This window comes from Bos indicus, chromosome 7, assembly GCF_029378745.1.
Source record: "Bos indicus isolate NIAB-ARS_2022 breed Sahiwal x Tharparkar chromosome 7, NIAB-ARS_B.indTharparkar_mat_pri_1.0, whole genome shotgun sequence".
Taxonomy (NCBI): domain Eukaryota; kingdom Metazoa; phylum Chordata; class Mammalia; order Artiodactyla; family Bovidae; genus Bos; species Bos indicus.
The window spans coordinates 83974804-84001430 of NC_091766.1; the positions used below are offsets into that span (position 1 = coordinate 83974804).

The window sequence follows — 26627 nt, forward strand, 5'->3', positions numbered from 1 at the left end:
GTGTGCTGCAGTCCATGTGATCGCAAAGAGTCAGACACGACTGAGCGACTGAACTGAACTGAACTGAAACCAGTGTGGTCCTCTCATTGCCCATAACAGAATCATCTGGGATTCTGTTAAATGTCTTAGAGGATTTGACATTTGGGTGTTTGGATTTGAATTGTGGCTAATAGCCTAAGTTTTTGCATTTTTAGAAAACTCATCATGTGCCTGTTATGAACACTAAGTTTGAGATTTATGGCTCTACCCATAAAGTTTGCGGCAGAGCAATGGGTTCAGTTGTTGGAAGTCCTGAAGTAAATTAGCAGGCTTGCAGAAACCCCTCTTCAGTGTACACTGTGGTTGCTTCAGCAGCTTTCAATACTTTCTCTTGCAATACGTTCAGGTTTATTTGGCTTTCTCACTATCAGAGTCTTGGGGGTGATGACTCGCCCTTCAAATTTAGAAAGAAAAGTCTGTATCTCAGAACAAAGTAAATATTTTCCCTTTTCCTGCCCACAGTTATTTGTCTAAGTAAGTATATGATCCATTTGGGGACAGTAATATGTGAGGACAGGTTTGTGTTTGGGCAAGAAGCAGCTCTTGGAATTTACTTCCTTCTGAGAAAGTGTCTGCTAATAACCCTCTCTCTCTCACCTCTTCAGATACAGACAAGCAAGTCTATGGCCCCAGAGGCAAGTTGACAGACATCTTGCAACCAAGATGGAAGCTGGCTTTAGAAAGAAGACAATTGTCAAGACTAAGTAGACAAACAAAAGGAAATTAGATTATAGATGATATTATTGAGCCATTGAATCATACGCTAATCTCACTCTAGACTTCTAGCTCTGAGGAAAAATACTAGCACTTTATTGTTTATATAGTTTTAGTTGAGCTTTCTCTTATTTGCCAGTAATAGCACTCTACTGCAATGGTACATAGTTTTGCTATTCCCATTTAAACTATATTTGAATGCCTAAGAAATTAATTGTCTCTGAAGGAGGCAACAAAGCTCCGTCTATCAAGGCTATGGTTTTTCCAGTAGTCAAGTATAGATGTGAGAGTTGGACTATAAAGAAAGCTGAGTGCCAAAGAATTGATGCTTTTGAACTGTGGTGTTGAAGAAGACTGTTGAGAGTCCCTTGGACTGCAAGGAGATCCAACCAGTCCATCCTAAAGGAGATCAGTCCTGAGTGTTCATTGGAAGGACTGATGTTGAAGCTGAAACTCCAATACTTTGGCCACCTGATGCAAAGAACTGACTCATTTGAAAAGATCCTGATGCTGGGAAAGATTGAAGTCAGAGAAGGAGATGGCAGACCATGATATAGTTGGATGGCATCACCAACTCAATGGACATGAATTTGAGTAAATTCCGATATTTGGTGATGGACAGGGAGGCCTGGCGTGCTGCAGTCCATGGGGCTACAGAGTCGGATACAACTGAGCAACTGAACCGAACTGAGGGAGGCAAGACTGGAAATATATACAGTTCAGGACTGTACCTCAGAGGACAGGTGGGCTTTCCACAAATTTTAATTTGTCCATGGAGCTTACCACCATATTTTGATACAATGAATCTATTTCTCTAATTTCAAAGTTGCTCACAAATTTTCAGAGCAGTCTGGCAGTGATCATGTTCATGAACTGAGCTGGTGCTTGATCAAAGAAGAGTGCATTCTACAGTTTTTTCTTCACTTCCTTCTTTCCCTTCTCCTTCCCTTTCTCCTTTGCTCATAGGATCAACTGTCAAGTATAATAACTATCCACTGAGCCGTGTATTGCTCTGATATACACGTGCTATTAAAACACACATACTTCTTCACTGGACCAGCTGTAATTTCTATGTGGTCTCAACAATTCTTATATCTCCTGTTTTGTTTTTTTTTTGGTTGCTGTTTTTTTGTGTTTGTCTTATTCTTGGGTGTCTTAAGTACACTTTCAAAACATAGAAATTCTACCCATTTAAAGCAATCATATACATAGCATGGCTCACCATCAAATTGGAAAAGCTCACTATGAAATATATAAAATACACTTCTTCGCATATGATAATTTATTTTACAAGATGTTACTCAGTTCATATTGATTTATGGATCATTTTGTCTGCTATACTATATAACTAGTTAATTATGCACTGAACATGCTTTGCAAATATAGAATTACCTATGCAATCCATTATTTCCATGAGCAAAGCAACAAGAAATACGTATTTCTGTATTTTCACAACATCTTAGAATGCTTTTACTCAACTGCAGTGATGCAAAAATAACAATGATGTTATGTATGCATGATTATTCATGCCTGCCCAGATGTTAAATGCTATAAATGTGTGTGTGTAAGTGTGTGTGGGTGTGATTACTAAGGAAAAGTAGAGTAAACTACAATTTAAAATTTGTGAATTCAGTCATTTAAGTAAGTTGTGGAGCTGCCTCTGGAAGTAGGCAGAGAAGTATTTAGAGGAAGGTTTTGGTTTATAAAATCTTTGTTTTATTGTTTGTTGATTTGCTTGTTTTTGGCCAATGGCCCAATGAGGAAGTGCCTCAGGACTTAAAGTTGTTATTACCAACTCCTTCTTTGTGAAAGTATGAAGAGAAGTGTTAATCTCTCCTGGCCAAAGACTTCAGGCAGCATACTGCGTGCTCAATTCCCCACCCTGAGAACTGCAGAATAACTAGGCCACAGTGAGGTGCTCCTTTCTATGCAGTAGACACTGCATAGAAAAGGTTCAGAAAATTACAAAGTCACCTCTATTCTATCAGTCTTCTACATGAAGTTTGATCTTGTGCTAGATTTGGAGGATGGCATTTATTTGAATACAGTTAATATGTGCATAGTCAATAAAGCAGAAATAGATGTTTTTCCGGAACTCTCTTGCTTTTTCCATGATCCAGCGGATGTTGGCAACTTGATCTCTGGTTCCTCTGCCTTTTCTAAAACCAGCTTGAACATCTGGAAGTTCATGGTTCACGTATTGCTGAAGCCTGGCTTGGAGAATCTTGAGCATTACTTTACTAGTGTGTGAGATGAGTGCAATTGTGCGGTAGTTTGAGCATTCTTTGGCATTGCCTTTCTTTGGGATTGGAATGAAAACTGACCTTTTCCAGTCCTGTGGCCACTGCTGAGTTTTCCACATTTGCTGGCATATTGAGTGCAGCACTTTCACAGCATCATCTTTCAGGATTTGGAATAGCTCAACTGGAATTCCATCACCTCCACTAGCTTTGTTTGTAGTGATGCTTTCAAAGGCCCACTTGACTTCACATTCCAGGATGTCTGGATCTAGGTGAGTGATCATACCATCGTGAATATCTTGGTCGTGAATATCTTTTTTGTACAGTTCTTCTGTGTATTTTTGCCACCTCTTCTTAATATCTTCTGCTTCTGTTAGGTCCATACCATTTCTGTCCTTTATCGAGCCCATCTTTGCATGAAATGTTCCCTTGGTATCTCTGATTTTCTTGAAGAGATCTCTAGTCTTTCCCATTCTGTTGTTTTCCTCTATTTCTTTGCATTGATCGCTGAGGAAGGCTTTCTTATCTCTTCTTGCTATTCTTTGGAACTCTGCATTCAGATGCTTATATCTTTCCTTTTCCCCTTTGCTTTTCACTTCTCTTCTTTTCATAGCTATTCCTAAGGCCTCCCCAGACAGCCATTTTGCTTTTTTTGCATTTCTTTTCCATGGGGATGGTCTTGATCCCTGTCTCCTGTACAATGTCACGAACCTCAGTCCATAGTTCATCAGGCACTCTATCTATCAGATCTAGTCCCTTAAATCTATTTCTCACTTCCACTATATAATCATAAGGGATTTGATTTAGGTCATACCTGAATGGTCTAGAAGCAACAGTTAGAACTGGACATGGAACAACAGACTGGTTCCAAATAGGAAAAGGATTAAGTCAAGGCTGTATATTGTCACCCTGCTTATTTAACTTATATGCAGAATACATCATGAGAAACGCTGGACTGGAAGAAACACAAGCTGGAATCAAGATTGCCGGGAGAAATATCAATAACCTCAGATATGCAGATGACACCACCCTTATGGCAGAAAGTGAAGAGGAACTCAAAAGCCTCTTGATAAAAGTGAAAGAGGAGAGTGAAAAAGTTGGCTTAAAGCTCAACATTCAGAAAACAAAGAACATGGCATCTGGTCCCATCACTTCATGGGAAATAGATGGGGAAACAGTGGAAACAGTGTCAGACTTTATTTTTTTGGGCTCCAAAATCACTACAGATGGTGACTGCAGCCATGAAATTAAAAGACACTTACTCCTTGGAAGAAAAATGACCAACCTAGATATCATATTCAAAAGCAGAGACATTACTTTGCCAACAAAGGTCCGTCTTGTCAAAGCTATGGTTTTTCCTGTGGTCATGTATGGATGTAAGAGTTGGACTGTAAAAAAGCTGAGCACTGAAGAATTGATGCTTTTGAACTGTGGTGTTGGAGAAGACTCTTGAGAGTCCCTTGGACTGCAAGGAGATCCAACCAGTCCATTCTAAAGGAGATCAGCCATGGGTGTTCTTTGGAAGGAATGATGCTAAAGCTGAAACTCCAGTACTTTGGCCACCTCATTGGAAAAGACTCTGATGCTGGGAGGGACTGGGGTCAGGAGGAAAAGGGGACGACAGAGGATGAGATGGCTGGATGGCATCACTGATTTGATGGATGTGAGTTTGAGTGAACTCTGGGAGTTGGTGATGGACAGGGAGGCCTGGAGTGCTGTGATTCATGGGGTTGCAAAGAGTCGGACACGCAAATGAGCAACTGAACTGAACTGAACTGAACAATGTGCAATACATAAAATATAATTATCTACACGTGTGGTTAGCATGTTTACTAGTCTCTGCCATTAGATTGGGAGTTTCATGAGGGCAAGGATGTGCCTCTTTTGCTCACCCTTACAACTATAGTTTTTAGACTAGTACCTATAACACAGCAAGGCTCAAATGTGTCAAAAGAAAGAAAGAAATTATGAATAAATACTTAATTCAGTCTTCCATGTTACTCAGTAAAATTTAGCTACTTCATTATGTTACATTAGTAGGCTTACCAAAGAGAAAGTATTAAATGTCATCTATATTTTAGTTAGATAAAGTTATATGTGCATGCATGTGTGCTCATTTGCTTCATTCATGTCCAAATCTTTGTAACTCAATGGTCTGTAGCCTGTCAGGCTCCTCTGTTCATGGGGATTCTCCAGGCAAGAATGCTGGAATGGGTTGCCATGCCCTCCTCCAAGGGATTTCCTGACCCAGGGATCGAACCAGTGTCTCTTACTGTCTCTGGCATTGGCAGGCAGGTTCTTTACCACTAGCACCACCTGGGAAGCCCCAGAGCTATATGTAATTATATATAATAACTTGTATCATTAAATATAGTCATATAAGTCAGATTTTCTTTCTTGGGGCAGGAGAGAAAAGGAATAATAATTGAAAATACAATGCTCTAATAACCATTTGATCATCTCATGAAAATACAAATCTGTGATTTTAAATTAAAAAGCACCAAACTATAGCTTATTAATTTAATAGATTCATTAAAATAGAAACACCAAATTCACTCTATAAAGTTTAGTAGTAATAGAGCTCACATGAGTTTTATAAGCTACTTATATAGTGAATCATCTTAACAGCAATTAGCAATGCATTTGTGATTTCTCAGTTTAGAAAGAGGTACAAATGGGGAAAATAATAAAGAGTGAATGAAAGCTTTGGTTTCATTTTTTTCCTACTGAGTAAAAAATAGAAAACATGTAATTTACAAAGTATTCCCAGAGTACTGGGTAGCAGAAAGTAAGTAGACTATATTCATATCCCAGGTAGTATTAAAAAGACTTTGGGGACATAATTAGGACACATTTTGCTACTTAAAGGAATCACTAAAAAGATCTTTAAGCTAGGTGATTTGACATTATAAAAGCCTATAATTCAATATTTCATGTATCTATACAACTGTCCTCAAATATCCTTTGTTTATTCAATGTGCCCTCCCTCATATTTGAGTTCATCTCATCACTGTAGACTGAATGCAAATCTTACCACCCTCAATTCTTTAGTATTTATTTCAGTTTTCAGACTTAGTTGCTTCTTTAAAGCTCCCACTAGCTTTTAAACTATAACCTAAAGGCAGTTCTAATCAAAATGGCAATGGTATTTTTCAGTCTTGGTCGTGAGCTGGGCATTTTCCATGATCCTTCTTTTGAGGGGAGCAATTATGTTTTAATTTTCTACAGTGCACATTATTAGTACTAAGCAAATATTTCTGGAAAGCTATCCAGTTTTAGAGATGAGAAAATGAAGTCCAGTTAGTGACTGGGAGTCATGTAAAAAGCAAATTGGAAATTAAACCTACAGTAGCCTAAGAAAATTCATGAACCAATAGAAGAAACTTGTGAAGAATAAAGCAGATCTGGAGTTAATATAAACGATTGGTCACATTTATCAACTTTCAATAAAATTAACTCATAATTGTTTAAAAATTTAATACAGGAAAGGGGGGAATAGGCCTGGAAAGAAGAATGCTGTTTAATGTGACAGGAAAGTCATGCAGGTGAGGTCATTTTCTTATCATATGTGAATTTCAGATGGTTACAGAATCTATATTGTTCTGTTTCACAGCAACTGACAGAAGGAAGCTAATATCACCAGGCTCATGTTCTATGGATTTCTGCTTTATTTATGCGTGGGCAACCACTCACTTCAACCTCAGTTCACTCCTGTAATTCTGGACAAATGAGCTAATCTAAAATGTAAATCTATTAAAACCTAAAGAACCAAAAAAGTAACAGATAAGTCAGTAAGACTAGGACAAATCTCACAGAAACATCCACTTAAGGAAACCACAGAATCATTGCACATAAAATGTTAATGTCAGAAGAGATTTTATGATTAAGGAGTTGGCAAACAAACAACTAAAAAAGAATTGTTATAATAGGTTAAGATTTGCATTATAAGATAAAAATGTATTCATTAAATTATCTAAATTATCAACTAAAAACTCAACAGAAACTGCACTTTAAAGTAAAAATAATGAAATATCAGATTATATATATAAATATATGTCAGTTAAGTTGCTCAGTCGTGTCCAACTCTGCAACCCCATGAACCGCAGCACACCAGGCCTCCCTGTCCATTACCAACTCCCAGAGTTTACCCAAACTCATGTCCATTCTGTCAGTGATGCCATCCAACCATCTCATCCTCTGTCATCCACTTCTTCTTTTGCCATCAATCTTTCCCAGCATCAGGGTCTTTTCAAGTGAGTTAGCGCTTGTAATTATGATTAAATATTTATATCATTAAAGTAAAAAGAGGATTATGTAATAATATGATATTCCTTAACTTGCTTTCATTAATATATTGCACAATCTTTTCTATGAAAATATAAAGTAGTATTTTATTTTATGGATAAATCATGGTTTATTTAACTGAGTCTCCACTGAATAAGGGACTTCTGAGGTGGCGCTAGTGGTAAAGAATCTGCCTGCCAATGTAGGAGATTCAAGAGACATGGGTTCAATCCCTGGGTTAGAAAGGTAACCCTCTCCAGTATTCTGGCCTGGAAAATTCCATGGACAGAGGAGCCTGGAAGGCTATCATCCATGGGGCCACAGAGAGTCAGACACATCTAAGCAACTAAACACACATGCAGCATTAGTGAATGACACTTGGATGGATTTATGGTTTTTCTCTTAGAAATACTATTTCAGTGAATAATCAGACTCCATTTGAATGGTGGTAGAACCATAAAACAAAAATCAGTTCAGTTCAGTTCAGTCACTCAGTCGTGTCCAACCCTTTGTGACTCCATGGACTGTAGCACACCAGGCCTCCCTGTCTATCACCAACTCCTGGAATTTACTCAAACTCATATCCATTGAGTCAGTGATGCCATCCAACTACCTCATCCTCTGTTATCCCCTTCTCCTCCCACCTTCAATCTTTCCCAGCATCAGGGTCTTTTCAAATGAGTCACTCAAAGAACTGACTGACTTTGGCCATCAGGTGGCCAAAGTATTGGAGTTTCAGCTTCAATGCCAGTCCTTCCAATGAACACTCAGGACTGATCTCCTTTAGGATGGACTGGTTGGATCTCCTTGCAGTCCACAGGACTCTCAAGAGTCTTCTTCAACACCACAGTTCAAAAGCATCAATTCTTCAGAGCTCAACTTTCTGAGCAAAATAAATGAGCAAATAATTTCATTAAATAAATAAGAGCCCATAAGCTTAATCACAATATAAATTACTAACTTCTTGTAAATAAGGCTTTTAAAGGAGCCTCTTTTATGCTGTCAGCCTATCTTTAGTTACCTGCTTCTTAAAAATACTGGACAATATTATATTTGTATTTCTAACTTCTTCCCATTAAAGTTACTCCCTTGGATTCGAGTTACTGTTAATGGAGATTAAGTAAAAGTTGCCGTGACCTATGCCCAAACAGCACAAAACACAGGCAAAGCAATGCCTTGAGCTCTGGGCTTGAGGAAATGAAGCTGTGAAGGAACAAATTTCCCTGACTATCACCATCACCTCAATCGGGGTATGGAGGGCTGTATACTGAATATAATATCCTTACACTAAATAATATAAAACTTCAGTGTTTAGTAAACTTAATGGTTACTGAAAACAGAAAATGACCTTATTACAAAATATTGGCATATAATGTGTGTGTGTGTGTGCACGCACAAGCAAGTATTTACCTCGCTACAGTTATGTCAAATATGACATTTATACCACTAATGAAATTTGAGAAGCCTTTTTAGTAAAATATCATTCGTTTTTCACTACTCATAAAGAGGAATTCAGAAATTTTATGATGGCTTTGAAATGACAGGCTCCCAAAATACAGATCCACACATCTGGCTTAATTAAAATATCTTTGAAACTCAAAAGATGAAGGGAATAAAACAGTGGAAGGTGTAACTTAAAAAGAACTGAGCTATCTCTGGTGGATCTACCTGTTTCTCTTTGGTCAAGGGGAATTATTTTTTTCATGTAGTTTGAACTCATCCCAAGGACACTAACTAGAAGAGATAAAGTACAGTCTCTGCTTGCCTGTACAGAACTCGATTAATCTAATGTGCCACTGACTTACTCAGCAGTGAGTTAATGACTGCTATAGAGAATTTTTTCTTGCCTGTTAAAACAGAAGCTAAAATTAAATGTTTTCTCTTCAGACTCGTTAGGACCTTCTTTAAAAGAAAATAGTCAGTGTATCCACATTTAGGTGTTAATCAAATGACATTGACAATGTAATTTCCCTGTCTTCAAAACTTGGCTCCCTGGGCTGAATTTTTCCTTAATTGGAATGTCTTTAAGGAACTCAAGTGATAAAAAAGTGGACAGGTCTAACTTTGAGACAATGAAAATGAATAAAGATACAGGTATTCACGGGGAGCCCAAGCCCCATTCCTGTTATCTTTGAGGTAATTTTCAAGTTGTGAATGCACACTATTAACTTCTATTTTTCCAAACCAACAAGAAACAGTCTAGGAAACAGCCTGTTCAGATAACAGGATGTAAAGAACTTCACATAAAAGTTTAAATCCAAACCAAAATTAAAGATCATTTAGTCTAACTTGCCAACAAAAATCTCAAAGTTGCTTCAAAACTTCTAGTGGCAGGGAACTCTAAACTCACAAAGAAACATGTCACATCACTCTCCCAAAGATAGCCTCTGGAAAACAAAGGAATAATGGGTCTTTCTTTGACGTACCAGCCTTTCAAATATTTGAAGACAACTATATAATTCTCTTAACTGAGACAAACATCTCCACTTAATTTCATAATCATAACATGCAACCTGGCCATCCTTTTTTGTTAACTATTTCTTGATAAATTAAAATGTATCAAGGTCTTTCAAAATGTAGCAACAAAAAAGAAATCTTACAGCAACAAGAATTGATGTCCAGGTGAGATCTAACTAGCACAAAATGCAATGGCATTATTACCTGACTTTTTTAGGCTACTGAAAGAATTAACTTCCATTCCATCCTTCGTCCTGGGCATCCCTAATAGGTCAGTTGGTAAAGAATGCACCTGCGATGCAGGAGACCCCAGTTCAATTCCTGAATCGGGAAGATTCGCTGGAGAAGGGATAGGCTACCCACTCCAGTATTCTTGGGCTTCCCTTGTGGCTCAGCTGGTAAAGAAGCCACCTGCAATGTGGGAGACCTGGGTTTGATCCCTGGGTGGGTTGGGAAGATCTCCTGGAGAAGGGAAAGACTACCCACTTGAGTATTCTGGCCTGGAGAATTCCATGGATTGTATAGTCCACGGGGTCCCAAAGAGTCAGACACAACTGAGAGACTTTCACTTCACTTCACTTCCCTCCTTCCTCCAGCCCCATCTTATAGACCAATAGCTAGAATGCTGGGGACAGCTAATCATATCTCCCTCCCATCGGAGGGCAAGCTTAAGCAGAAAAAAGAGAAAGGAGAAAATCATGACTGCCAAGAAAGAATAGACTGGCTTGCAGGCAATGCTAAAAGTACCTTATAAAAAGGAAAATTTGCAAAAGTTTAACATCAAGCAAAGCCTTAAAGGTATTTTTCCAATCTTTCACTTTCTCTCCAGCAAAAATATCCAGCTTGCATATATTTCATATGTAGCTGATGAAGTTCACAGACAGGAAAAACAAACATTTTCGGCATTGAAACGGTTTCCTTAGTGACCAGGACTAGGTATTCATCCAGGTGGATATAAATATTTTGTGGTTTCTCATGGGATTTTTCCATCTGTCAACTGACATTTTTAGTCATAGAAGGGTCTCTTGAAAACTATTTTTGAACCTTTATGCTTGTTTCTTTCAGCAGTTATTTCTGGTTAGAAATTCTAAGTTAGAAATTAGCACTGATTTCAGTCAATAAGCCACACTGAGCCTTTTCCAAATCAACTACCTATTATACTAAGTCTTATTGAAAACAATCACAACAGTTAATGAATTTGAAAAAGAGACTTATCTTGGAGGCAGAAAAAAAAATGTAATGGAAAAAACAGTACAATTTAATTCTAAAAAAAAAAAAAAAAAGCCTGAGGTACTACTTAAAAATTATCACAAGTTTTGTTAAGAGTTTTGTATTGTTTTGTTTTTGTGTTTGTATGCTTCAATTATATCAGGAAAAGAGATTACAGAATCATGTTCCTGGGATAATACTGTTAATAATGCTGAAATCTCTATTATAGAAATAGTTCAAGAGAATCGACTAAAAGCCCTATACAGCATAGAGCCAAACCACTATCCTGTCTGGCTCTTCATCATCTCCACAAACCCCACACAGTCTAGAAAAGCACTCCCGCTAATTCTTCCAGAAGGTTCCCAGGCTTCTTATCTTTGTGCTTTTTATCACCTGGAAGAGACTGCTAGGCTACAGAACATGGAGTCACAAAGAGTCAGACGGGACTTGGGTGAATAAACAACAAACTTTGCTGAAAATGTGTCTACCAAATAATTTTACTGGTAAAGTGCACTTCTATCCCATCCCATCTCAAAAGCCTTCTCACCCATCAAATTTGATCCCTGGGACTGGAACTAACCTTTCCTCCTCCTGATACCCACAGTATTTTTTTTTTCTCCTCTTAGGATAATTATTTTCTGCATTGTGTAATGACTATTGATGTGTGTGTTTTGTAGTCTTTCCCAAATGTATCTCAAAGTCAAGCTCTTTATCTTGGGGGCATAGACAAAGCGGAGAGTATACCCTGGGGTGAGGAACAGCTTTCCAGAGATGCTCTGTGATAATCATTAAATGGAAGATTCTAGTTTTCTTTCTGCTCTGTGATTCTATCTTTATGCAAAGCCACAGAGAGCTTATTGTTGATGTATCACATCTAAGAACCTAATATTAATATGTTGTCATAAATTCTAACTTCATATTTATTATCCCTTTACAGGATTTCCATTTTGTAATCTTATAAAAAAACAAATTCCTAAGTTATTTGCTGTAAGCATAAGGAAAGCTCTATTCCGGAAAGGCCAATTCCTAATTATGCAAACATTATTTACATTACTCATAATTTTCAAATAATAAAACATAGGGGTCTCTTTTTTCCCATAATAAGTGAGGTGATTTGTCAAATTACACACTGAGGAAAAGAAAATTTTGAAAAATTAAAAGCTGACAGCTAAATTGCCCCCAGTTTGCATATTGAAGCACAAGCAGAAAAAATCCTGACATAAAAATAATAGGTCAGGATTTATTGGACATTTCAACAATGTTATTAATGACTGAAATGATGGAAGAATATTCAGTGACTTCAAAGTTTGGTTTCTGCATGTAATGTTTGAATTGTCTATAAGGTTTAATTATATTTATTTACTTATTTTTATAACTCCTACCTAGCTTTTATTACAAATCAGGAATAATCCTAAGAACCTGACATATATAAATCACTTAATTTGAACAAAATCTCTTTGAAGTTGATACTAGTTATTACCCAGATTTTACAGATAAGGAACAAAGGCATCAATAGGTTAATCAACTTGGTCAAAGTAACAGAGACAATAAATAGAAGAGTTAGACTGAATTCAGTCTGGATGAGCTCTTGATCAAAATATCATGATACAATTCTTTACAGAATGTGTTTCTACAGAATTCCAAGAGCATGGTCAGCATGAAAACACTGGAATTACAGGTTTTACTATTATTATTATTGCTATTGTATCTCTAGGTTCTCTCAGTGTTGCCTCTTGAGAAATCTGTGTGGAGGTCAGGAAGGAACAGTTAGAACTGGACATGGAACAACAGACAGGTTCCAAATAGGAAAAGGAGTATGTCAAGGCTGTATATTGTCACCCTGCTTATTTAACAGAGTACATCATGAGAAATGCTGGGCTGGATGAAGCACAAGCTGGAATCAAGATTGCTGGGAGAAATATCAATAACCTGAGATATGCAGATGACACCACCCTTATGGCAGAAAGTGAAGAGGAACTAAAAAGCCTCTTGGTGAAAGTGAAAGAGGAAAGTGGAAAAGTTGGCTTAAAGCTCAACATTCAGAAAACTATGATCATGGCATCCGGTCCCATCACTTCATCGCAAATAGATGGAGAAATAGTGGAAACAGTGTCAGACTTTATTTTCTGGGGCTTCAAAATCACTGCAGATGGTGATTGCAGCCATGAAATTAAAAGATGCTTACTCCTTGGAAGGAAAGTTATGACCAACCTAGATAGCATATTAAAAAGCAGGGACATAACTTTGCCAACAACAGTCCATCTAGTCAAGGCTATGGTTTTTCCAGTAGTCATGTATGGATGTGAGAGTTGGACTATAAAGAAAGCTGAGTGCCAAAGAATTGATGCTTTTGAACTGTGGTGTTGGAGAATACTCTTGAGAGTCCCTTGGACAGCAAGGAGATCCAACCAGTCCAACCTAAAGGAGATCAGTCCTGGGTATTCATTGGAAGGACTGATGTTGAAGCTGAAACTCCAATACTTTGGCCACTTGATGTGATGAACTGACTCATTTGAAAAGACCCTGATGCTGGGAAAGATTGAAGGTGAGAGAAGAAGGGGACAACAGAGGATGAGATGGTTGGATTTTATGACCAACTCAATGGACATGAGTTTGAGTAAACTCCGGGAGTTGGTGATGGACAGGGAGGCCTGGCATGCTGCAGTCCATGGAATCTCAAAGAGTTGGACACGACTAAGTGATTGAATTGAACTGATCCATCAGCATATGTGTAATAGGTACACTTTAATTTGGATACAAACACTGGACTGTGGAAACAGGCTGGAACAAAATTTCAGGTTGATTACTTGCATGTGTCTTTGAACAGGAATCTATGACCTTGGTATGCCTTAAATGTTTATTTCAATATTATTGCAAGAATAATACATAGATTAGCCTTTTAATGGATAGAGAACTCTAAAAGCACTATTAAAGGGGAAAAGGGTGAAAGAAAAGAATGTTCTTGGCATTATGGTGATTGGTAAACTGCTTAAATGCCCAACTTCAACATTTAATACATGGCCTGATACCCAGAATGATTATGAGGCGAGCCTTACGCCAGAAATTTTAAATCAACAAACCATTGTGGTGATAATATAGCTCAACCTCCCTAGCTGAATAATTAATGGAAGCTGACAAAGGTCTAAGCATGTTCTGTGATGAACCTTGATTTATGCCATTCAGTCAATTCCATTGACTGAGAGAGAGATGAGTTGACATAAACATATGTCTTGTTGAAAATATTTAGCAGCTACTGTGTTGATGAGTAGCAGTAATGAGTTCTATACCCAATTGCTGTCTAGGATTTGGATGAAGCATTTGGGGATCTGATTTCTCAATTAAAATGTTACCAGGCAAAGACACTGTGGGGGTTTACCAACGTGCCATGCAAAGAAGGTGCTAATTCTTACTTAAAATTTGCTATATTTTAGAAGGATTAGTACTTAAGAAAACACCCTTATCTGTGGTTCTTTTCCTGAGAAACTAAAATTGTGTCCTCCCTACTTTATTTTACAAGCTTTGATAAAAATAAAGATAACAGTAAATACTGATTATTTTCCATTTCAAATCATAGTTTAGTGAATTTTATACTTTCTTAGGGAAAAATTAAATATATTCTGAAAAGGATTTGGCTCAATTCTCTTTCATTATATGACTCATTTAAAAATTATGTGTTGTCACTATACTCCAAGTATGGATTACAGAATTTGCTTTCACATAAATACTTTGATATATGCTGAACAATAAATTTTCCATGAGTACAAGTTGTCTTGATGCGTCACCCAGTTTTCCTATGGCTTCAGGGACTGTGGCCAAATAAGCCTTCAAACACAGTGACATCTACTTGAAGCACCCTGAGAAAAGATTCATGCCTTCTATTTCATTGTAGTAATCATTATGTTTTACCCTATCAGTTCCTTGTAACAAAAAGTATGATTCTAGCACATCAGTTCAGTTCAGTTCAGTTCAGTCGCTCAGTCGTGTCCGACTCTTTGCGACCCCATGAATCGCAGCACACCAGGCCTCCCTGTCCATCACCATCTCCCGGAGTTCACTCAAACTCACGTCCATTGAGTTGTTGTTGCCATCCAGCCATCTCATCCTCTGTCGTCCCCTTCTCCTCCTGCCCCCAATCCCTCCCAGCATCAGAGTCTTTTCCAATGAGTCAACTCTTCGCATGAGGTGGCCAAAGTACTGGAGTTTCAGCTTTAGTATCATTCCCTCCAAAGGACACCCAGGGCTGATCTCCTTCAGAATAGGTGCCAGTATTTGTTGATCAATCTAATTCACTAATATTAAATACTACAGAGAGTTCAAATAGTTTTAAAGAAATATCAACCTATCAAAATACAGATTTCAGTGAATCTTTAATGCTTCATCGCTTTCTCCTCATTCTACCTTCTATGTAATTAATGCTAAGTGGGAGAGGACAGCAAACGTCTGTCATTCATCTAACAGCCTTTCACTTTCCACTAGAAACATACCTATCTTTCCCCTATTTTGTACCTTTATCGAACCCTCTTAGGTTTTCCTTCCTTAGTCATTCTAAGTCTGTTCCATGCTCTAGATGCTCTAGAGCCATTTTTAGGATTTCTTTGATAAAATACCTCTCCTTCTCTCCTTGGTCTTATTTTTAGAGAATAGCCTTTTCCTAACAGTTTTTTTTTTTTTTTTTTTTACCAGTCTAACTGAATTGGTAAAAAATTTCACTATTTTATATGAATATTTATAGTTTTCCCTTTTTAAAGATAAATTGTTAAAACAAGGACTATTAAAAAAGTTCTTTTAAAATGATTTATGGCCTTATTTAACTGTTTAAGTAAAAAGTAGAAGGGGATGTAGCCTTCGTGTGTGTATGTTAGTCACTCAGTTGTGTCCAACTCTTTGCAAACCCACAGACAGCAGCTGCCAGGCCACTCTGTCCGTGGATTCTCCAGGCAAGAATACTGGAGTGGGTTGCCATTTCCTATCCCAGTAGCCTTCATATGGTATTTAAAAAATATATTTGATAGGACAACAATCCCTTCTTTTAATAAGTATATTTTTCTCCTCCTATTATACAAATAAGTCCAAATCCACATTATGATTAAGTAAATCTAAGCCCATTAAGCTTTCTTTTCACCAAAAAACCCATCATGGTAACTGTTTACCTTCCCTATCTAATACTCATGATAGTAAAGTTCTCAAATAACTATTATCCCAACCATTTACTTTTAAGAATTTAGTCTAAGGAGACAGTGGTGAACATACACACACACACACACACACATTTAGTTAGAAGAATATTTACCAAAATGTTAATAATAGAAGTTTATATGGAACTTATATGTCAAAACATAGGGGCTGGCTGAATAAAATGAAAGTAGATGATGGAATGTTAGCTGGATATTTTAATGTCAGGAAAGAATTTTTAATGAAATGGAAAGATATTAATTTCATATCTTAAGTAAAAAGGAGTGATCAAAGAATATGCTACATATAGTATAAGTTTTATGCACATGCATGCATACACATATAGACAATTTTATATAAAGATGTCAATTTAATTTGCCATCACTCTTTATATCACAGTAATAAGTGTTCTAGGTGGCTCAGTGGTAAACAATCTGCCTACCAATGCAGGATACACAGGAGACATGGATTCAGCCCCCAGTTTGGGAAGATCTCCTGTATTAGGAAATAGCAACCCACTCCAGCATTCTTGCTTGGGAAATCCTATAGACAGGGGAGCCTGGTGGGCTACAATTCAAGGGGTCAGAAAAGGGTCAGACACCACTTAGTGACTAAACAACAAATCCCAAGATAAAAGCTGTTCACTTTTTTTCCTGTTAATGGCATTTAGCAACTCAACCTAAAGATAATTACATTTTCATTTTGTTTCTATTGTAATTATAGGAATAATATTTTGTTTATTTTTTAGCAACATATCAATTTCCTTGAAATAACAGAATCTTAACACCTTGTCACAGTTGGTTAATGGCAATATTATTTTTTAATGACTTGCTTTGTTTGGGATACCACGGGTTGATGAGTAGTTAATTTAATTGAAAGGAAACAAACAATAGTAACGATTGTTAAAATCAAGCAATAGATTGATGGTAAAAATCCCTGAAGATAAAAGCAAGTAACAACATGCTGGCATGCATGCTCACTCACTCAGTCGTGTCCAACTCTTTGCAACCCCATGGACTGTAACCTGCCAGACCCCTGTCCATGGGATTTCCCAGGCAAGAATACAGAAGTGGGTGGCCACTTTCTTCTGCAGGACATCTTTCTGACCCAGGGATTGAATCTGGATCTCCTGAGTCTCCTGTATTGGCAGAAAGATTCTTTACCACTGAGACACCTGTAACAGCACTGGTAAGTCCAAGAAATGGAACAGAAGGTTTTAAAGATTGTTGGATATGTTTTAACTATTTTATAAGTCATTTGTGAGTTTCCTATATATCTCTTTTCAATTAAATTGGAAGATAATTTTTTTCCAGAGGTTAATGCTAAATTTTTCATTTAGCCTATCACTTAAAAATAGTAATTTTCATAAATATGGAGAATTGTACATATTGGTAGTGCCCACAAATCCATTTGGAATCTGAATAAAAGGAAAAATTAATGTCACTACAAATTTTCATGCTTCTAATTTCTTCAATGTATTTTCCTAGATTAAACAGAAAATAATCAAGCTTTGCCTTTTAATGAATTTTGTACTTTTTCCTCCCTTATAAAAAATAGAGGACTGTTTTCATAAAAATTAGTGTTATAAATTTTTTGTATTCATAGCTTCTAACATGAAAATAAATATCCAGAAACATATCTACATGCTTATCAACATTTTGCTGCAGTCCATGGGGTCGCAAAGAGTCAAGACACAACTGAGCGACTGGACTGAACTGAAACAACTTTTTGTACTGTTAATAAAAAAGTGAAAAGATCAAATGAAAAAACAGCAAACTAACACTTCAAGGTAAATTGTAGAAGTGGCTATAAGTTCTTCTTTTTGCATTCTCGCCTTTGCAGTGCTGTGCTGTGCTGTGCTTAGTCACTCAGTCGAGTCCGACTCTTTGCAACCCCATGGACTACAGCCTGCCAGGCTCTTCTGTCCATGGGATTCTCCAGGCAAGAAAACTGGGGTGGGTTGCCATGCCCTCCTCCAGGGGATCTTCCCAACCCAGGGACTGAACCCAGGTCTCTCGCATTGCAGGTAGATTCTTTACCATCTGAGCCACCAGGGAAGCCCTGCCTTAGAAAAGTGGAAATCCTCCCAACAAAGCTAAGAATTTATACACTGTCTTTTCTTAAAAATAAAAGCCTTACCAACACATTGACACTCATCTTTTGGCTGGCCAAGAGAGGATTTCTGTGTTTGATATTTTCTGAAGTTCTTTGAAGTTATATTGATATATATGTTTTCTGAAGTTAGTATATAATTGGGTTTGGAATTGCAAGTTAACAAACTCTAATCATTATAATTAACAGTAAACACGAACAATTTTAAAATTAATAAGCTGGTTTATATGCTATGTTATAGAAATTTATATGTATATATAACAAAATTATTTTCTGTAATATATGCAAAATAAGTAGCAAAACATTTCCCTTAAATTATTAATTCTGTCATCTTAACTGCAAAATTCTGTTTGTATGAATACATACTTAATCATTTTTATTATCAAAAAATTAACTAAACATAACTCTGAAAATAAATCCCTTTGACTCTCACTGACTGAGAAATTTCTAAGCTATCACGCATGGCTAGCAGCTTTTGAGAAAAGATTTTAGTGTACGCAGAAGAGCTCTCATTATGATAATTTCAAGAAATATGGATTTAATCATGAATTATCCTTCCTTAATCCAAGAAGTAATCTTAAGGAGAAAAACTGATAACTACTCAGAATTTCATGTAATATATGAATAATTTAACTTAAATTTACCAAATCTCTCTCTCATTTGGTAACCAAAGTTCACAAATCTAAAAATAGCCTCACTCTACCCAAGAGATCTACTTAAAGCTGGTTAATATTCTGATATTTCATGATCACTAACAAGAAGTCTTTTAGACAGAGTCAGTCAGTCTTTGCTACACTATTTGAAATTCTGACACTGATCACCTTCTAAAAGATAAATATGAATGTGGCTACGCATGGAGCAAGATGTGCCGTGGAAATTGGTAGTTTTTTCTTTTAAATTTTTATGAAATACTTTGTGTTTTGGAGGCAAATGTAACTAATTTCTCATAATGAAATGCAAGTAGAAGGACAGATTATCAGTGAAGGCCGCAAATTTAAAAGAACCTGAACTCATGTTAGAAAACGAATACCGACTACCAAAAGGAAATGAGTTTTGATGGAGTACTACAGAAGAGGACAGAAGACATAATGGGATAAAGCATCTTCATGTTTATTGCTTTTTTTCCTAAATGAGAAAATCTGATCAGAAGCCAGTAAAATGACTGAGAGAATAAAGAGGAAGAACAAGAAATGAAATGATATGCTAACTTTGTTACCCTGAACCGAACAGAACACGGTAACTTTGTTACCCTGAACTCTCAGGAACACAGGTACTTTGAATTCTAAAAGTAATAATAGATTTTACATTACTATCAAATTCCAATGTTTACATCCTTTGTTTTCAGACTGATAGTTTTAATAGGTTAAATGTATGCTAAATATTATTGACACATCTACACAGGTCATTCAATATAGTTTATTCTTAGTAAAATACAAGCTTGGGTTGTATATCATATTCCTGAATCATAAAGACATCACAGTTCATCTTAAAAGAAAACCCCCCTTACCTAAATTTCTCTTTAGTTACTGTCCTCACTCTCCCATCCATAAAATGAGGACATCAGCTCCTCTCTCTGTTTAAACATCAACCTCTCAATCTTTCCTAATGGTCTGACCAAAACATATATCTACTCTTATTCCAGCTCACACTTGTCTTTATTTTTTAATAGAGCTTACCATGGTAAGTGTAGTAATTTACTGTCTAGATCCCCTCTAGACTAGAAGATTTGTGATATCTTTAACAGTTATATTCTCACTGCCTGGAAGAGAATCTGGCACAGAGTATATGCTCAATAAATATTTGATGGATGGACAAAAAATTGAATAAATTGAGGATGTTTAATATAGTCATTTTCTAAAATTAAGGACTACTTTTTAGAGTAGTTTTAGGTTCACAGAAAAACAGAGGAAGGTACAGAGATTTCCCATATAGTCTCCGACCCCACACATGCATAACAACCCCCATTATCAGCACTCCCCACTGAAGTGGTACATTTGCTGCAACTGATTAACTTACATTTACCCATCATAGCAGTTCACGGGGTCACAAAGAGTTGGACACGACTGAGTGACTGAACTGAACTAAACCCATCATAATCATCCAAAGTCTATAGGTTACATTAGAATTCACACTTGGTGTTGTATATTACATGGGTTAGGACAAACGTATAATAACATGTATCTATCATATACTACAATATCATACAGATTATTTTCATAACCTAAAATCTTCCTTACTCTGTCTATTCATCCCTATCACCCTTCCCCAGCATCCACTGATCTAACTGTCTCCAGTTTTGGCTTTCCCAGAAGGTCACATAATTGGATTCATACAGTATGTAGCCTTTCAGTCTGGTTCCTTTCACTTAGTCATATGCATTTAAGGATCCTCCATGTCTTTTCATGACTTCATAGCTCATTTTTTAAAGACCTGAATAATATTTCCGTATTTTAAAACATATCTGGGAATACAGGGGAACTTTCTCAACTTGATAAAGACTATCTATAAAAAACTTACAATACCAGCATACTTAATGAGGAAAACCTCAAAGCTTTCCCATTAATGCTTTTTATTTTTTTTTATTTATTTATTTTTTGAACAGTTATAACGCTTTAGAGTTTCTCCCATTAATGCTTTTTAAAAGCATTAAAAGAAATGCTTTTTAAAATATTTACCCCAGTTTATCTATTCACCTACTGAAGGACATCTTGGTTGCTTCCAAGTTTTGGCAAATATGGATAAGGTTGCTATAAGTATCTGTGTGCAGGGTTCATGTGGACTTAAGTTTTCAACTTCTTTTGGCAAATACCAAGGAACATGATAGCTGGATCATATGGTAAGAGTATATTTTGTTTTGTAAAAAAACTGCCAAAGTATTTTCCAAAGTGTCTGTAACATTTTGCATTCTCATCAATAATGAATGAAAGTTTCTACTGCTCTATGTGCTTTCTAGCACGTAGTATTCCAGCATTCAGTATTGTCAATGTTTTAGATTTTGGTTATTCTGAGAGGTGTGCAGTGGCATCTCATTGTTTTAATTTGCATTTCCTTGACAACACATGATGTGGAATATCTTTTCATATGTTTATCTGTTTTCTATACATCTTCTTTCTTCCCAATCTTTGTCCTTCCTTTACTTGTCTTACTGCATTAGATTGCACTTTTAGTACAAGATTAGAACAGAGTGATGATACAGGTCATCCTTGCCTTGTTTCTGATCTTAGTAGGAAAGCTTTGAATTCCTCAACATTAAGTATGATGGTAACTTGTAGGTTTTTTTGTTTTAATAAATATTATTTATCAGGTAGAGGAAGTTGCCTTGTATTCCTGGCTACTTTATAAAAAAAAAATTTCCTCTAAATCTTCTATGTGCCACAATTGATTCCAGCAAAATTGATCTTGGCAAGACCATCCATAAGTCATATGTAATCAATGTAAATGTTTGCCTTGGTCAACTTCTCCACAGTATTTGGGCATTGCTGATCACTCATTCCTGTCTGCTCTTAACTTTGGCAGCACAACCCTTTCCTGGTTTATCTTGTGTCTCCCTAACCACTCTTTCTCAGGCTTCTTTACAGATTTTACTTTCTCTTCCTATTGCTTAATTCTTGGTCCTCTCATTTCACAAGTTGTTTTACTTCTGGACAGACTCACACACTCCATGAGCTTAAATAACTATCTGGATAATTATGACTTCCAAACCTGTTCCTGCTGTCTTTACTAATATCTAGCAGATTCCTCCAATTCAGTAAATGAAATATTTGTTTTCTGCCTTCCAATCCTTTGTATCCTCAACATTCACTGTCTCAGTAAATGGCACCAAGTTGCCCAGGCATCAGAAATTTGAGCTGTTTCTTCTTTATTCCTCCTTTTATGCAAACCCCTTTTATTCAATAACCCCATAAGTCATGAATAATTATATATTGCATCCTTTAAATACTTTAATACTTTAATTGAATACTTCAAATACTTTAATACTTACTGACTCTCTCCTTTTCATCCTGTTCCTGACCCAGGCTAAGATCATCAAGTCTGACCTGGTTTCTGCTGTAGCTTACAAATTGTCTCCTAACTTATTCTGCTATGATATTTTTTTCCATATTGCAATAGCAGTGATCTCCTAAAGGCACAAATCCTCTCCATTACTCTTAAAACGAAGTTCAAATTCCTTAGAACATCACTCAACACTGCAGAATCTGCCACTATCACCATTGCCAGACTCATAGCTTTTGGCCTGGTAGATTAAAATTATTATTTGGAAATACGTCAAAATACTATTTTTTTTCAGGTAGGCATGTGTTCTCTGACACCAGCTTAAAAGAGGACACCTGCTTTATATTCTTATGGCTCCATCTAGTTCTCCCATCACAAAGTCCATCATATTTATTTACTTTTTTATTTATCTGATTTCTAAGCTAAGCAGCAATTCCTGTAAATTTTGTTCACCAATGCATCTCTGCCATTAGGTAACTTTTCTACTTTGTCAGTGCTTAGTAAATATTTGTTTAAGAATAAGTGAAAGCTAAAATTTTATTTTGTTGAAGTCAATCACATTGTCCCCCTTAATTACATTGATATACTATGTAATCAAGTAAAATTTATATTTGTTACTAATTCACCAAATTATTCTGAAAGCAGAGAGTGGAGAACTATACCACAGAATTCAGGTGCTTTAATAAGTCCCAAGATTTCCATATATGAATGCCAGAGTATTCACTAGCAATAGATAATTTTCTATGAAGTAAATGTGTCAGCGTTTGGCTCAAAACTCCACAGTGCCATCCAGGAATGTGAGTAGGTAGTTGGGAAGTAATTTGGGGTTTAACCACATGGTGCTCTGTCTACAAGTCCCCTGGAGAGGGTGGCAGCGTCCAGTGAGCATCTGTGTGAACACTGGGAAACCTGGCTGAAGTCTGCAAGTCAGAGGACCCTAACTAGACTTTCTTCCCCTTTCCTTTGCTCATAGAGATGCTTTCCTATTGCCTTTTGCGGAGATCAGAAGTGAGTTTTCATAACTCTTAAGAGGCTGAGAACATTGTGTGTGTGTGTGTGTGTCTGTATAAGGGATATGTGTGTGGGGAAAGGAGCAGACACAGAGATGGGAAGTGACAGAGATAAAATAATGATACTGGAGTATACAGCTAGATCAAGAATTAAGTCCAAAGAAAAGCAATACTGTCTAGTAAGTGAAGTTCACAAATCTAATAAGTTAATTTCTCCAAACTGCCACAAGTAGTATAGAAATGTAAGTGATGTGAAGATTGACTGCAAACAGGGTGAAGTGTTTTGTGCTTATCTGACACTACATGCTTTTAGAGGCACGAGATAAAGTACAAAAATGGATGAGGCTCTCTTTGAAATAAGCAGCATCAAGAAATTAGGTTTGAGGTAAAATCAAAATGCAATTTTTATCAAAATGCAATTTTTATCTCTGAGAGTAGCATATGTTTGAAATTCCCCCCCATATACTGCAATAAAGTATATTTTGATTGTAGAATAAAGAGTAATAATAATGTTTAAACTTAGATCAAAGCACATGTGTTTTAAGCTAATATAGACCAGATTGTTTTCTATTCATTGCAAATGTAAGGCAATTTAGAACTTCATATCGGAGAAGGCAATGGCACCTCACTCCAGTACTCTTGCCTGGAAAATCCCATGGATGGAGGAGCCTGGTAGGCTGCAGTCCATGGGGTCGCTAAGAGTCGGACATGACTGAGCGACTTCACTTTCACTTTTCACTTTCATGCATTGGAGAAGGAAATGGCAACCCACTCCAGTGTTCTTGCCTGGAGAATCCCAGGGACGGGGGAGCCTGGTGGGCTGCTGTCTATGGGGTCACACAGAGTCGCACATGACTGAAGTGACTTAGCAGAACTTCATATAATCACAAAATGTATATGGTTCAAAAGGTTAACAGAAAGCTTAGACATCTCTATCTTTGGGAGGATTAATGTAAAAGCAAAACTACAGCGGTGCTGACAGTTCAAATCATTTGTCTTTTAAGACAGCACATTAAAATACCTAGAGCTTTTGAGGGATTTTTTTTTTTTTTTTTTTTGGACAAAATCCTAGTACACTCTATTCTTCTGCATCAGCACTACCCAACAGCAGGGAAACAACAGTAATGGGCCAAAAATGTTCCAGAGAAGTAGTAGACTTTTTAAATTAAAAAGGCAAGGTGGTCTTTAATGATCTAATGTTCATATATTTTGTAGCAATTGCTGCTGTTTAGTTGTTCAGTCGCGTCAGCTCTTTGCAACTTCATGGGCTGTAGCCCACCAGCTTCCACTGCCCTTTGGATTTTCCAGGCAAGAATACTGGAGTGAGTTGCTATTTCCTTCTTTGAGGGACCTTCACAACCCAGGGACCAAACCCGTGTCTCCTGCATTGGCAGGGGGATTCTTTACCACTGAGCCACAAAGAAAACCTAATAATTAGTTTTAAAGTCATGAAAAAAATAAGGTAGGCTGGATATTAAAGATATTCCTATTAACTATTTTTATTCAATACATACTTAGTATTCCCTGATTATATGCAAGAGTTAAGAAAGAGGTGGAAGAAATGTGGGGGCTTCCCGAATAGCACAGTGGTACAGAATCCGCCTGCAATGCAGGAGCTGCAAGAGACGCGAGTTCGATCCCTGGGTTGGAAAGATCACCTGGAATAGGAATGACAACCCACTTCAGGCTTGTTGCTGGGAAAACTCAACGGACAAAGGAGCTTGGCAGGCTACAATCCCCAGGGTTGCAAAGAGCTGGACACAACTGAAAGGCTGAGTACATACACATACAAAAGAAATATTAGGTGCTTTAGTAACAGAGAATAATGAATCTAAGTAAACTTTAATTATATAAGCATTTGATTTTTAAAAGTCTCATTGAACTATGAGGAATATGGCAGTATGTTTAGTTTTTAAACTACTGTAGCCTATAGTATTGGAGAAGGCAATGGCACCCCACTCCAGTACTCTTGCCTGGAAAATCCTATGGACGGAGGAGCCTGGTAGGCTGCAGTCCATGGGGTCGCTAGGAGTCAGACACGACTGAATGACTTCACTTTCACTTTTCACTTTCACGCACTGGAGAAGGAAATGGCAACCCACTCCAGTGTTCTTGCCTGGAGAATCCCAGGGACAGGGGAGCCTGGTGGGCTGTCATCTATGGGGTCACACAGAGTCAGACACGACTGAAGCGACTTAGCAGCAGCAGCAGCCTATAGTATCATTCTGATAAAATGACAAATGTTGTTTAAAAATATGGCCCAAAGTATTCAAGTATTTATTTCAAAATTCTATAAAGATACATATCCATATAGTCAAAGCTCTGGTTGTCCAGTGTCATGCACAAATGTGAGAGTTGGACCATAAAGAAGGCTGAGAACTGAAGAACTGATACCTTCAAATTGTGGTGCTGGAGAAGACTCTTGAGAATTCCTTGCACAGCAAGGAGAGCAAACCAATTAATACTAGAGGAAATCAACCTGGGATATTCACTGGAAGTACTGATGCTGAAACTGAAGCTTCAATAGTTCGGCCACTTGATGCAAAGAGCCAACCCACTGGAAAAGATCCTGATGCTGGGAAAGGTTGAGGGCAAAAGGAGAAGTGGGTGACAGAGGATGAGATGGTTGGATGACATCATTGACTCAATGGACATGAGTTTGAGCAAACTCCCATAGATACTGAAAGGCAGGGAAGTTTGGCATGCTGCTGTCAATGGGACTGCAGAGTCAGACACGGTTTAGTAACTGAACAACTGGCTTCTTAATTATTAAAACACATTTGCCTCTTCGATTCCAGATTTGACTTTTATAAAGCAGCAACCAAAACATTATATGCTACAAATCTAAGGCACTGCTGATTTGGGGTCAGTGGACTCAAAATATAACACTAAATTTTAAGTTTATTCATATATTTTTTAGGAATACTTATGACTCTATTCTCAGAGATATAGACTTTTGTGAGGAAAGATTCCTCATATTAAACCCTGAAATTCACTGTACATACTTGGAGACTTGTCAAAGTAGTTAAAATTTGTATTCCTATAACACTGCATCAAATCCCCTAAACTAGTAGCAAGTTAATAAAAGCTTTAAAAGAGAATTGTCTTTGAAATGAATCAAATGAGCATAGTATCTGTCAGCAATAACATAATTAACTTTTTCAAATATACTACATTCTTATCAATGTAACATAAAAAATACAAGTGAGATACACTTGTACTTTAAAAAGTAAAGCACACTAAAATGCAATAGGTAGTAGCCAAAAATGGCTAGTTAGTGGTTTTATTTAATTATTCTTTCATTCATTCAACCAACAGTTATTGGGTTCCCATTGCACATTAACTATAGGTGCGTTAGATACAATGATGAGTAAACACACTGATCCCTTACTATAGA

The 26627-nt window shown here is 36.9% G+C and overlaps 1 protein-coding gene across 2 annotated transcripts in view; it reads right to left on the bottom strand.

The window, feature by feature from the left end:
• EDIL3 (EGF like repeats and discoidin domains 3) overlaps nt 1–26627 on the bottom strand; it is a 480826-nt gene that overhangs the window by 323873 nt on the left and 130326 nt on the right. The window lies entirely within an intron of this gene.